Raw genomic sequence first — 14,857 nt, forward strand, 5'->3', positions numbered from 1 at the left:
TGAGTCCTCTCCAAATTGATACTTAATATGCTTATCCCGGAGAAGATATTGAGGGCAATGACTCTGGAGGCATTTCCCACAGGATGCTCTCTCTGGATGCTAGTTGTTTCCATCAGCTGCTCCTCATGTTGGCAGTCACCCCCCAGTGGCTTTTACCAGCTGCCTAAGACAGCTGTCACTGTGTCTCTGGTGCCTCATGTCAATCAGGGACCTGCTCCTCTACAACTGGGGAGTGAAGAGTCTCTCACACCTCTACTGGAAGACAGCACCTACAGACCTCTGCTGGGACCTCCAGGGACCACTGTAGTATACCAAGAAACATTATTTCAAATTATTCAAAGACTTCTAGATTGCACAGGGCAGATAGTCTCTGTAACACATATAACTGACCCCTTAGCGCTCTTTTCTGCACAGACTTCATTGTGGTCCAGGGAAAGCTATCTTGTGTGTCCTTTAACGCTCAGAGTGTGACAATTTAGAGCTCATTGGCTCTCCCTATTTCTAATGTCAGATATAATCTCAGGTATTTAGCAGACTTACTAACAACCCCCCAATTTTTTGTATTTTTCTTTTTTTTTAAGTGTATTTATTTTGAGAGAGAGACAGTGCACACGCGCAGGCAGAGAGAAGGAGAGACAGACAGACAGAATCCCAAGCAGGTTCTGCACCATCAGTGCAGAGCCTGACATGGGGCTTGAACTCCCAAACGGTGAGATTGTGACCTGAGCTGAAATCAAGAGCTGGACGCTTAACCAACTGAGCCACCCAGGCGTTCCTGTATCTTTTCATAAAACACAATAACATGCATGTAAATGAAGCCATAAGAACATCCCTGGATAACTCACACGCTGTCAAGGAATAATATTCAACTCTTAAATTTACAGGAATCAGAAGTCTGTGGCGACCAACTCTTAACTTTCAGCCTGAAATTCTTGCTTGGGTAAAGCTAACTCTCTTTACCTGAGGGCAGCTAAACTAAATAGAGAAACTGGCAAAATCCAAAGTAACTAGAGCACTACCTTGTAATGAAAGTCAATAAAGTCAAATTCTGGCATATAACGCTAAGATAAAACAAAACCTCTAATTATTCTAACCATTTGCTATTGCAGAACACATAAGAATGAGCTGAAGAAGTGTGATTATCTTGAAGACTCAGAAGAAATACAAAGCCAAACCCAAGTGTTTATAGCAAGCTGACCAAAATCTTTTTTTTAAGATAGATGTAAAATAAATATATAATAAATCAAACCCAGTCACTCTGGAAAACGGTCTGGCAATTCCTCGAAATGCTAAACAAAGAAGTTGCATATGAGCCAAAAATTCCATTCCTAAGTATATATCCGAGAGAAAGGAAAACATATGTCTGCACAAAAACTCATACATGAAAAGTTCATAGCAGCCTAATTCATAATAGCCAAAAGGTGGAAACAACCCAAATTTCCAACAAGTGAATGGATAAACAGAAAATGGTGTAACCATTTTAATGAAATACTATTCAGCCATAAAAAGGAATGAAGTACCAATAAGTACAACATGGATGAAACATGAAAACATTATGCCAAGTGAAAAAAACAAGTCACAAAAGATTACATATTGTATGATCGCATTTACATGAAATGTCCAGAATAGAAAAATCTACAGAGACAGAAAAAAAATTAGAGGTTGCTCAGGACTGGGGAGTGGGCAATGGCCGAGGAGACGTGGGAAGTGACTACTCATGGGTAAGAGGCTCCTTTTTAGGGGTGATGAAAATGTTCGACAACTAATTGTGGTGATGGATGCACAACTTTATAGATATACTAAAAAACATCAACTTAAACAATGTAAATTGGTGAATTAAATGGTATGTCACTTATATCTCAATAAAGCCATTTTAAAAACAAATAAAAGCAAAGCAAATGAATAGAACAGCACGACATCCTCACCAAGTCCAGAGGCAAAAAAGACAGTAAACTCTGAAACTTACCATGACATTAGTACCATTGGCCATTGTGGATAAATGTGATTGTCAAGAGCAACCTTGGCACACAAAGGAACAAAAGCTATAAATCCCTTTATGCTTGTCTTCTTTACAGCTCTTGAAAGTACAAAAAAAGGAGGGGAGGGGCATTGATTATGATCCCTTTTGTACTTTCACCACATGGGAAAGAAAATATACTTGATTTAAACAAGATTCAAGTAGTGTACCCCTAAGGCTTTAAATTAATGAAATGTTTATTTTTATCTAAATTCTTTCCCAATAACTGTATCAATAACACTTGGCATACATGCTTACAACATCTGCACGTATTAAATGTTAATCTGCATGTTAAAATGTAAAAGTTCTTGTCTCACATGACTTACATTTTGCAGAAAAGCATGCAATGTTGAAGGTAAAAAGCAAGTATTTTTTATGAACACTTAAAAAGAACAGAAATATGGTGAAATGAGTAGCATATCATTATTTGTAGAATATAAAAAAGTATCAATTTATACAGCATAATCTCAGATTTTCTTGTTCTGAAATATATTATTAAACATGAGCTGTCCACTTGAGCCTACAGATATATTATTGAAATCAATTTTAAAAGTTCCCATCTATAATCAACTCCCTATAGTACATGCAAATATAAAAAGGATATTTCCAATTAACATAGTAAATCTCTATAAAGAATTCCCTTGTCTATATACAATATGCATGAATATGACTGTGTAAGTATTCCCTTCTAGAAGACATAAGAGAATATCTTATAGTCTAAGATTGACTATATATTAAAATAATAGACTTAAAATTAAAAGTTGACAAACTGGGGGGTGCCTGAGTGGCTCAGTTGGTTAAACATCCGACTTCAGCTCAGGTCATGATCTCACAGTTGGTAAGTTCAAGCTCTGCATCGGGGTCTCTGCTGTCAGCAGAGAGCCTGCTTCAGATCCTCTGTCCCCCCTCTCTCTGCCCCTACCCCATTCTCTCTCTCACTCACTCTCTCAAAATTAAACAAACATTAAAAAAAATTTTTTAAGTTTACATATTAGGGTTTCATAGGAAATAAAAGTTCAAAACGCCGATAATAACATGAATACACAAACCACGGGATAGACGAAAACATTTGTAATACATATATCTGAAAAGAACTTGAATTTAGAACACCCAAGTAATTCCTATAACTGAAAATAAGAACAACATATTTTTTTTATGAATGAACAGAAAACTGGGACATTTCACAAAAGAAGGCATCTATAGGCCAAAAGAACACAAAACATTGTTCGGTATCATCAGTTATTAGAGAAATACAAACTAAAACCCCCATGAGATACCAATTCATACACATTAGAATGGCTAAAAGTAAAAGGACCGACGACAATACCAAGTGTTGTTAACAAGATCGTGGGGGGGCCACCTGGGTGGCTCAGTCGGTTAAGTGTCCCACTTCAACTCAGGTCATGGTCTCACAGTTTGTGACTTTGGGGCCTGTATCTGGCTCCATGCTGACAGCACAGATCCTGCTTGGGATTCTCCCTCTCCCTTTCTTTTTGCCCTTCTCTTGCTCTATCTCTCAAAATAAATAAATAAACTTAAAAATTATTAAAAAGAAAAAAAAAAGGTCCTGGAATGACTGGAACACTTCATCCGTTGTTGCTGAGCATGAAACGATGCAACCTCTTGGGAGATTTTTCCAGTTTCTTATAAACATCATCCTCTCCTATAATCTAGCAATTCTACTCTTAGGTATCTACTCAAGAAAAATCAACACATATGTCTGCACAAAGACTTTTACAAAAATGCTACAACCATTTCATTTCATAATAACCAAAAACCAAGAACAACCCAAATATTCATTGCTATGGTCTGAATGTCTGCATCCCCCCCATATGTTGAAACCTAACTCCCAAGGTAATAGTATTAGGAAGTATAATTACCTTTGGGAGGTGATTCGATCATGAGGGTAAACCTTCAGGAATGGGAGTAGCATCCTTACAAAAGCCACCCAAGAGCACTCCCTTGCTCCTTCTGCCATGTGAGGACATACCAAGAAGACAGCAGTCGGCAGTCCAGAAGAGGACTCTCACGGGAATCTGACCACCCTGGCTCCCTCATCTTGGACTTCCAGCCTCCAAGTGAGTAATAAATTCCTGCTGTTTATAAGTCACCCAGTCTATGATATTTTGTGATAGCAGCCCAAACCAACTGATGTCCATCAGTAGAATAGACAAATTGTTTCATACCTTGAAACGTGTCTTGCCACGATGTGGTACCACTTCCTTAGTGTCATCTTTCAATGACTAATTTTCTCTCTGAATGGGTCCCATCCAGTTTTATAAATCTGTTTTCCATCAGTGAGTCTATTATTTATTTCTAGAATGTCTAACTTTTTATCTTACGTATTTATCTCTTCTGTTTCTCCTCCATGTTTCATAATTTCTTTCCCTTATATAAATGTCACCCCTTTATTTTTTTATTTTTATTTTAAGTAGGCTTCATACCCAGCATAGAGCATGACTCCGAGATCAAGACCTGAGCCAAGATCAAGAGTCAGATGCCCAACCAACTAAGATAATCAGGTGCCCCAACTCTTTATTTTTTATGATCTTGACCATCACATTCTAAAATTAGTAGCAAATTTCGGTTATTTTCATTTTCAGTTCCCTTTTGTGGACTTTGTTGGAAATATTCCTTAATATTAGCTTTACTGATATGTTTTAGTAACTCAGCACACAGACTCACTTGAAAGAGTGTCTTTCTTTCCCTTTCTCTTCCTCCTCCCTGTTTCTACGTGCTTCCTTATCTAAACGTTTGTAATGGTCTTTACCAGGTCTCTCCCTGAAGGCCCCAATTCAGGACAATGGCTTATATTTGAAGTACAGATATTGCACAGCCAGTGGACAGTTTAGATTTGGTTGAGGGGGCCTGTCCCTCATACCTTCTTTCTCCCTTTGTAGGTGTGAAGCTTTATAGAATCCACAGACTTTAAAAAAATGTTGCTGCCTTCTTTTTTAAACTTCCTCTTCTAAGGAAGGGTACCTGACCTCAGTCCCCTGTTTTAAGAAGAGATCAGGACTAACTATCTACCTGAAAGGTGTCATTTTAATCCTGAAGAAGTTCAGACCTTAACAGACTTTAGTCTACTTGCCACTTTGTTTAACTGTTCCTGTCTACGAAGATGTGTACCTTGTTTAAATATACCTACATATTTTTTAATTTTCTTCTTTTTATTTTACATACCAATTGTGTTTGCAGTAGAATTTGTATAGAAAGTCTATTGGGTTTGTGCGTTGGGAGGTTACTATTGGCCTTTGTTATTACAGCTTAAGTAGATAACTCATTTGGCAATCGGTCAACACAGGAATCCTCTTATAAAAAGCTTCCTGCCCCTAGTGCATAGTATAGTGTTGGCTTAAATTAGATGTTTATGAATGTTTCATGAAAAAAATGAATAAATGAGAAAATGAATAAGCTGTTATGGTCAGAGTTTTGAGATGAGATGGCAGACTTTTGAACCATTTTGAGAAAGAATTATCACCATCAAGGAAATTTGGCACATAGTGGACCTACAAAATTAGTATGGGTCCTTGTTTACTTCCTATAGGAAATCCAAACTTACTACAATATATAAGATCCATCATAATAAAACTCTCCTACTTTCCAAGCATCACTTTCCCACACCCACCCATATACTTCAGTTCAAGAGTAGAGTCTCTCAAACCTCTGATTCTATAAATCATCTTCTCTGCCTGGAGGATCATTCCCTTATCCACTTGGAAAATTCTTCAATATCCTTCATCAGAGAATCTCTGTTAAGTCATCCCTCACCACCCTTTCGACTCCAATCTGCAAGCTCAGGCACCATTTAATACACTCTTTTCTGCACATCCATAGCACAGTATGTGTTGTTCTGTCATAGTTCACTATATAATGGTTTACATGTGTCTTTTCTCCGTTGGTCAGAGAGCTGTTGAGTCCTGAGATTAAATGTCACTCCTCTTGCATCTTTGGCAGGGGGGTTGAAATATTACAGATGTTTAATAGATATCTGATGACTGCTCAGTGAACAGGGTCATAGTACTTTGTTTGAGATACCCAGTGCTTGAGTAGATGCTTAAGGAATTTTTAATTCTCCTGAAATTTGAAGTCAATTTTAAGCAAAAGATACAATCCCTGCTTCCCAGTGCATTGAAACTTGGCTCCTTGGGGAAGTTCTTTGTTCTGCTACTTGGCAAATGTTTATTGAATGGCAACCACCTGCCAAACCTTGGGGTGGGGAAGGGGGAGAATATTGTGGAAGATCTTCCCCTGTGCTTCCAAATCATTGTACAATTACAAACCCCTGATGACAAATGAAATTGTTTCTGTATGTCATTCTAATAGATTTCTTACCTGGGAACAGAGAATTGCAGATAGCATAGAGACCAGAATATACAAAGAAATCATTAAATGCTGACCATCTAGTTTTACACATGTATAGCTTGCATTTATATGGGAATTTGATACTTTAAATCCTCTAACACATGATGATGTTGTCTCATTAGGTAAAGCATTTTCTTGGGCCATGTGAAGTGCCAATTGGATTCAATTAATAGAATACTACTTGGCAGTGAGAAAGAATGAAATATGGCCTTTTGTAGTAACGTGGATGGAACTGGAGAGTGTTACACTAAGTGAAATAAGTCAGACGGAGAAAGAGAGATACCATTGTTTTCACTCTTATGTGGATCCTGAGAAACTTAACAGAAGAACATGGGGGAGGGGAAGGGGGAAAGAAGTTACAGAGAGGGAAGGAGACAAACCATAGGAGACTCTTAAAAACTCAGAATAAACTGAGGGTTGATGGGGGTGGGAGGGAGGGGAAAGTGGGTGATGGGCATTGAGGAGGGCACCTGTTGGGATGAGCACTGGGTGTTGTATGGAAACCAGTTTGACAATAAATTTCATATTTAAATAAATATAATAAAAAAGATGCTGCCTGTGAATTTCACTGGATAAAACCTATAACAATGCCAAAAGTATGACTGAAGCACAAGCGGCAGCATGACTGCTGATTCAACTTTCATTATTTTAAATCTGTGATCAATGAATAATGATACTGGACTAAAACACCTTCAAAAAGTTGATAAGTCCATCAAATATCCTCATACTAGATAAAGCAGTAACATTGTTAAGATCTTATATGATAAATTTCAGGTGCCTCTAGGCAGTCAAGAACATACCTTGGGAGTTTCAAAATATATTGAAATTCCTTCTCACTGTGAATTCTAGGAATCAACCTGTCATCAAACTTGTCATTGAACCACCCTTAAAGCAACATTCAAAAGGAGACTATGTGCAATTGCTTATCACGTGTTGATAAGTGTGATAAACCCACTTGAGAGTGTGTTTACACAGTCTAAACTTGTCTGGTTTCCTTCTTAATAAAATTGAGTACCCATCTTGATGATTTGCTGGACAGCAGTAAAAAAGGGTCCAACTGATCAGATGATTTTCAATGAGAAGATTCTTAATTTGCAGAATTGTGCTAAATCTAAATCCAAATTAACCATATCATCTAAGAAAACTGAAACTCAAACCACTGAGTCTATGAAGTTTATAGCAGCATTACTGATGATAGCCAAATTATGGAAAGAGCCCAAATGTCCATTGAATAATGAATGGATAAAGAAGATGTGATGAATATATACAATGGGATAGTACTCAGCTATAAAAAAGAATGAAATCTATTTTTTTTTTAATTTTTTTATTATTTTTTAATATATGAAATTTACTGTCAAATTGGTTTCCATACAACACCCAGTGCTCATCCCAAAAGGTGCCCTCCTCAATACCCATCACCCACCCTGCCCTCCCTCCCACCCCCCATCAACCCTCAGTTTGTTCTCAGTTTTTAACAGTCTCTAATGCTTTGGCTCTCTCCCACTCTAACCTTTTTTTTTTTTTTTTTTTTCCTTCCCCTCCCCCATGGGTTTCTGTTATGTTTCTCAGGATCCACATAAGAGTGGAACCATATGGTATCTGTCTTTCTCTGTATGGCTTATTTCACTTAGCATCACACTCTCCAGTTCCATCCATGTTGCTACAAAAGGCCATATTTCATTTTTTCTCATTGCCACGTAGTATTCCATTGTGTATATAAACCACAATTTCTTTATCCATTCATCAGTTGATGGACATTTAGGCTCTTTCCATAATTTGGCTATTGTTGAGAGTGCCGCTATAAACATTGGGGTACAGGTGCCCCTATGCATCAGTACTCCTGTATCCCTTGGATAAATTCCTAGCAGTGCTATTGCTGGGTCATAGGGTAGGTCTATTTTTAATTTTCTGAGGAACCTCCACACTGCTTTCCAGAGCGGCTGCACCAATTTGCATTCCCACCAACAGTGCAAGAGGGTTCCTGTTTCTCCACATCCTCTCCAGCATCTATAGTCTCCTGATTTCTTCATTTTGGCCACTCTGACTGGCGTGAGGTGGTATCTGAGTGTGGTTTTGATTTGTATTTCCCTGATAAGGAGCGACGTTGAGCAACATGGATGGAACTGGAGAGTGTGATGCTAAGTGAAATAAGCCATACAGAGAAAGACAGATACCATATGGTTTCACTCTTATGTGGATCCTGAGAAACATAACAGAAACCCATGGGGGAGGGGAAGGAAAAAAAAAAAAAAAAAGAGGTTAGAGTGGGAGAGAGCCAAAGCATTAGAGACTGTTAAAAACTGAGAACAAACTGAGGGTTGATGGGGGGTGGGAGGGAGGGCAGGGTGGGAGGGAGGACAGGGTGGGTGATGGGTATTGAGGAGGGCACCTTTTGGGATGAGCACTGGGTGTTGTATGGAAACCAATTTGACAGTAAATTTCATATATTAAAAAATAAAAAAAATAAAAAAATAAAAAAAATAAAAAAAAATAAAAAAAAAAAAGAATGAAATCTTGCTATTTGCAATGACATGGATGGAGCTAGAGTGTATTATGCTAAGCGAAATAAGTCAGTCTGAGAAAGACAAATACCATAGGATTTTACTCATATGTGGAATTTAAGAAACAAAACAGATGAACATATGGGAAGGAGGGGAAAAAAAAGAGAAAGTGAGAGAAAGAGAGATGAAAACCATAAAAGAGACTCTGAACTATAGAGAACAAACTGATGGTTACCAGAGGGGAGGTGGGAAGGGGATGGGCTAAATGTGCAAGGGGCAATAAGCAGGACACCTATTGGAATGAGTACTGGGTGTTATATGTAATGATGAATCACTAAATTCTATTCTGGAAACTAATATTGTATGTTAACTAATTGGAATTTGAATAAAAACTTGAAACTACACACACACACAAAACCTGCTTTGTTTACTATAAATAAAAATAAGTAGTCAAGGTTTATTTTATAATGTAAAATAAAAATAAATAAATTAAGATATTCATAGTTGCCTTTAAAAAATATTTAGATTCTCAGGGTGCCTGGGTGGCTCAGGTAAGCAGCTGACTTCAGCTCAGGTCATGAACCTGTGGTTTGTGAGTTCGAGCCCTGCATGGGGCTCTGTGCTGACATCTCAGAGCCTAGTCTGCTTCAGATTCTGTGTCTCCCTCTCTCTCTGTTCCTCCTTCACTTGCACTCTGTCTCTCTCTGTCTCTGTCTCTGTCTCTCTCTCTCAAAAATAAATAAAGATTAAAAATAATTTAAAAAAATATGTAGACTTATTTCACTTAGCATAACACTCTCCAGTTACTGACAGTCTGAGAATAATGATACAATGTGTGTGTTTCAATAGAGTTATTCGAACACAGAGATGGGCACATTGCAAGCTAAGTGTCTTATCTTTGCTTCTGCTTGTGCTGGTGTGATGCTTGTTAATTCAATCAGTTCTCATTATTCCTTTAAACTTCAACTCATGAGCTCTCCATTCCACTCCAAGGGGTGTGTATTAAGATTTAAACAGCAGTCTGTTTCAACATCCATTGCAATGCAGTCACACAAGAGATCAAACAGACACAACTGCTTCATACTCTTAAGTGAAGGAAATAGACAAGGCTGTCCCGTTGGGAAAATACATGAACGATTTCAAAGTAGGAAAAAAAGCTCAGAGGAGAAAGATTAAAAGACTGCAAAAAGAAAACTTAGAAAATGTGGACATCTGTCATTCAAGTCTCATTGCTGGATGAGCAACCAAACCGGGATTTCCTTCATTCAACTTTATCCTGTTCGCTTGCATATCATCCAGAGAACACAGAGACATTAAGCCCTGGGCTGTGGCAACCACGGGGTTCTGGACGGTCTGGCATTGGAAGCATCAGAAAGAAATGACTTCTGCACAGAGGGTAGGTTTTTTTCAGGTCTTACTTAGTCTGGAAGCTGCTCTTTTGTCTGCCAAAAAGCCAAGGTTATCCATAACAACTTCTTAGTGCCAGTGAGAAGAAGAAGGAACAAAAAGCCAAGAGAGGATTTCAAAGAGACAGCAGAGCATACCTGGTAACCGGCAGTGCAACTGGCATTTTCAGAGCCTACACTAAGAGAGCACAAACTTTTTTTAACAAATCAGGAACACAGGTAGTTAGAGCTGTAACATGTGGTTGATAAAGTCTTTAGAATAATGAGTAGCAGGATGTTGCATACAGAGAGAATTAAAATGCTCTTCTGTCAGGAAAAATATCCTAATAGAAAAAGTAGGACACAAAAGAGTAAATAATATCAGATTCTGACTGGACTCTGCACACCAGAGCCCCAGGCTCAAGGAGGCCCCCGTGCCCCGTCAAGCACGCTATAGTGAAAACGCCCACCTTAAGAATTGTGACAGTCATGATAGAGTGACAGTTAAAGGCCTTCTCCCATTTCCCTATTAACCTGTAATTTTGTAGATTCATATACAACTGGTGTCTGAAAGAGAACATTCACTAAAAATGTATCAATTTCTCACTAATTTGAAAATGGCAGGAAGGGGAAGATTGGCTATTTAGTTATATTTACAGAAAAATAAATATATGGCTGTCCCTTTTTTACCCAGTTAAGTGTATAAAGTACAATTCATGGCAAGAGTGTAAGTAGCTAATTATTCAGTAAACTAGACTGTCCACAATACTTTTTTGCTAATATGAGTTTAACCCTTTACAAATGTCTTTATAAATCCCAACCCTCCTTTGAAATAGTTTTTGAGGAGTAACTGAATCAGAAGACCAACTCAACAGATATTTCTTGTGCAGACAACCAGAGCTCCCTGAAGAAAAGTGCCCACGTGGGGCACCTGGGTGGCATAGTCGGTTGAGCGACTGACTTCGGCTCAGATCATGATCTCACGGTTCGTGGGTTCAAGCCCCGCATCGGGCTCTGTGCTGACAGCTCAGAGCCTGGAGCCTGCTTCGGTTTCTGTATCTCCCTCTCTCTCTGCCCCTCCCCCGCTCATTCTCTCTCTCTCTCTCTCTCTCTCTCTCTCTCTCTCTCTCTCTCTCTCTTTCTCTCCTTCTCCCGTGTGACTCATACCATAAGATGAGGGACCCTAAACAGGTCCTTGCAGAGACTCTGGTGCCTTTGGTTTCCATCTGAACTTGGCCTAGTACACACCACCACTGACTTCCTTCTGTTACATCCCTAAGGCCTAAATTGTTTTAGACAAGTTATATTTGCTTTATGCTTTAAAATCCTATACTACAACCAGGATCTTAAAATGAAATTTCTTACTGTTGTTATATTATAAAAACAATAATAATAATAATAACAATATGCACATAATGTTTGCCACATATCTGGTTTAACACAGGCTTTTTATAACTTCTTTAAGATGGCAAGGAATGGAACTCAGTGTGAACTCACGCTTATAACAGGAATCCAGGTCCAGGTGACATTTCTATGAATCCCAAGTTACCCATGTTCACAATAAAAACCTGCTGACTATTTTTTTCTTTTTTTTCATCTAAACCACAAAAATATTATATAGCTGCAGTTAGACAGTACTTCGAGTTATGGCTAAATTTCTCTATGTGTTTCTAGCACTGCATAAAGACAAGTTAAGCGGACTCTGAGAATTTGAGTGACTGTTGATTAATTCTTTGTATATCTTCCTGCTTTGGTCCTTACCCTGGAACACCAGTTCTTGTACGGACCTCGGGCTTTCAGATGTCCATGGTCTTTTTGGCTTCAATATCCAGGCCAGATACTTCTAATTAGTAAATGAAAGGGCCCAGTAAATATTTGTCATTTGTGGAATTAGACTCAGATGGGGTATAGGATTAATGGTTGAGGCAAATGATGACAAAGTCTCCATCAAAGCCCACTCTAATAATGTTTAAAGATACGAATAACATCTATATATGGGCCACACTTTTTTTATATCAGGAAACTGTAAGTCATTACTTTTTCATGTGTTCATAGTCAAGGTTTCACTATACATCAGACTTCATTCGTAATGCTCTTTGTTGTAATGGTAACATTAAATCAATAATTATCAAAGAGCTTGTGAAACAGACATGGTTTACTTATGTCAATGAGGCTAGAGACTACAGAATTCTTAATTATCTTATGTCTCCATTTGTTTCCTGTAAAAAAAAAAAAATGTCTCCCTTGACATTTTTCTAACATTCCTATGAACTAAGTACTGTTCTAAATGCTTTATACATATTATCTCATTTAATTATCATGCCTCCTTAAATAGACTCCACCATTAGCTCTGTTATTGGTACAAAACTGAGGCATGGGGAAAGGCTAGTGATTTGCCAGATCACCCAGCCTAGAGCCTGGCAATAGAGAGCTGGGCTTCCAACCTAACCAATCCTCACCCTTAACACTCAACTTATACATACCTTTCTATACAGTCTCTTTGACCATTAAATGAAGAGTTAACTCTCAAAACAGGATAGGCTTTGTTACTTCATTTTCTTTTTTTTTTTTTTTTAATGTTTATTTTTGACAGAGAGAGAGAGACAGAGCATGAAGTAGGGGAGGGGCAGAGAGAGGGAGACACAGAATCCAAAGCAGGCTCCAGGCTCCAAGCTGTCAGCACAGGGCCCGATGCGGGGCTCAAACCCACGGATTGTGAGATCATCACCTGAGCCAAAGCCGGACACTCAACCGACTGAGCCACCCAGGCGCCCCTACTTCATTTTCTATTGTAAGAAAATCCTGCTGCTCTCCACAGGAAACAGAAAACCACAGGAGAAATTTGTTAGCCCCCAAAACATCCCAAGACAAGCTAAAAAGATACTTTAGAAGCCACCTTATCTTAGCCCAGTCCTTTTGAAATCATGTGGACTGCAATTCCCGAAGTTTGGTGTTTCTCTCCCCAGCTTTGCATGAGACCAAGATTTGTCACAGTGACGTAGAGAGTTGCTTCTCCGCCAGAGGCATTTTTTTGTCTCCCCTACCCCTTGGGAACATTTGTCAATGTCTAGAAGTCTTCTGATTGTCACAACTGGGTGGATCTACTGGGTAGAGGGCAGGGAAGGTGGCTAAGCATCCTCCAGTGCAGAGGATAACTCTCCAAAACAAAGACGTACCCAGTCCAAAGTATCAATAGTGACCCTTAGAGCATTCCATCCCCACAACCCATCTGGATTGGATGTAGTGCATAGTACTAGCAAAGTATATCTTGTCTACCGCTCATTCTCCCGGCTGGGAGAATAACTCACATAACTTTATGTGGCCATGGTGAGTTATAGGACTTAGGAGTCTAAAAACTTTGGAAACTCCTCAGGAAAAAAAAATCTGCTGTAATTATCACATAATTGTTGAATCATCTAAGAAGAAATGCTTTGACAAGGAAATGCTGTCAAGTTAAGAAAAAAAAATCCATTTACCCCTTGTCAGGAAAATAAAAAAATAGAGATTTAGCAGCTATCAAAATGTCCAATTGTCACTTTCATCTATAAGTTCCTAAGAATAAAAAAGTTAAAGGAAATGAATTTGACTCGCACGGTGATGCTGAACAGTTACTGACAGGGAAGGTATGAAAATAAACTCTATGCATTAATTTGAAGACGGTTACAAAAAGAATTTTGTCCCTGCAGATACAGACTGTTGTGTAAAAACATCCTTTCTGTAGACAATAACAGTAGAAATGTCCTTGATGACAAACACTTTCTTAGGGGTCTCCCATGTTTTGTATTATTTTCAAGTACTATTTTGTACTATTTCAAGTCAGAGAAATGGAAGTGAATCAAAACAATTTCTTTGAGACGCTATAATTCATATACAAAATGCTGCTACTAAAATACCAGCAGTATAATGGGTGATTTGCACCATATTTCTGTACTAAAGTTGCCTAACAGCCAATATGTCACCAACTCACATTTTTGTACAAAGTCTTGAGTACTCCAGGGCTGGAGTTTCAAATGAAGAAAACTGACACCCACAGGAGAAGCCACATTTATTATTTCCTTGGTTTTATGTTGTAAGCCACGGTGCTACCAGAACCGTCTCCAAAATGTGACTCTAAATTCCACTTTCCATAATGTGCTAGCCTCAAAAAGAAGAAGATAGACATTTATGGGCTAGTGGGTCATGGGTCAATGTGACACTGAAAAACTACATCTGAAACGTGCTTGGCAATAGGTGTTACCTATAATAGAGACGGAGTACAAACTATACTACTATCCTCAATCTAGAACATATAATTTACAGAAGCAATATAGCTATGGAGAAAACCTAACTAACATGTCACAAGGCTTTTTCACACTTCAGAGATAGGAAAGAATGCAGGAAAATGAGCACAGACCCTACTGACGATATGGCTCTAAAATATGTCTTTTTCCCATTCAAGAATAAGAAACAATATGGTTTTCTACAAAAAGGGATTGCATGATGGGAATTAGCATAAGTAATATGCTCAGTAAGTTGTCTTCAAAAGGCAAATATTTGGGGAACCTGGATGGCTCAGTAAGTTAAGCGTCCGACTTCAGCTCAGGCCATGA

Source organism: Panthera leo, chromosome B1 (genome assembly GCF_018350215.1).
Source record: "Panthera leo isolate Ple1 chromosome B1, P.leo_Ple1_pat1.1, whole genome shotgun sequence".
Lineage (NCBI taxonomy): Eukaryota > Metazoa > Chordata > Mammalia > Carnivora > Felidae > Panthera > Panthera leo.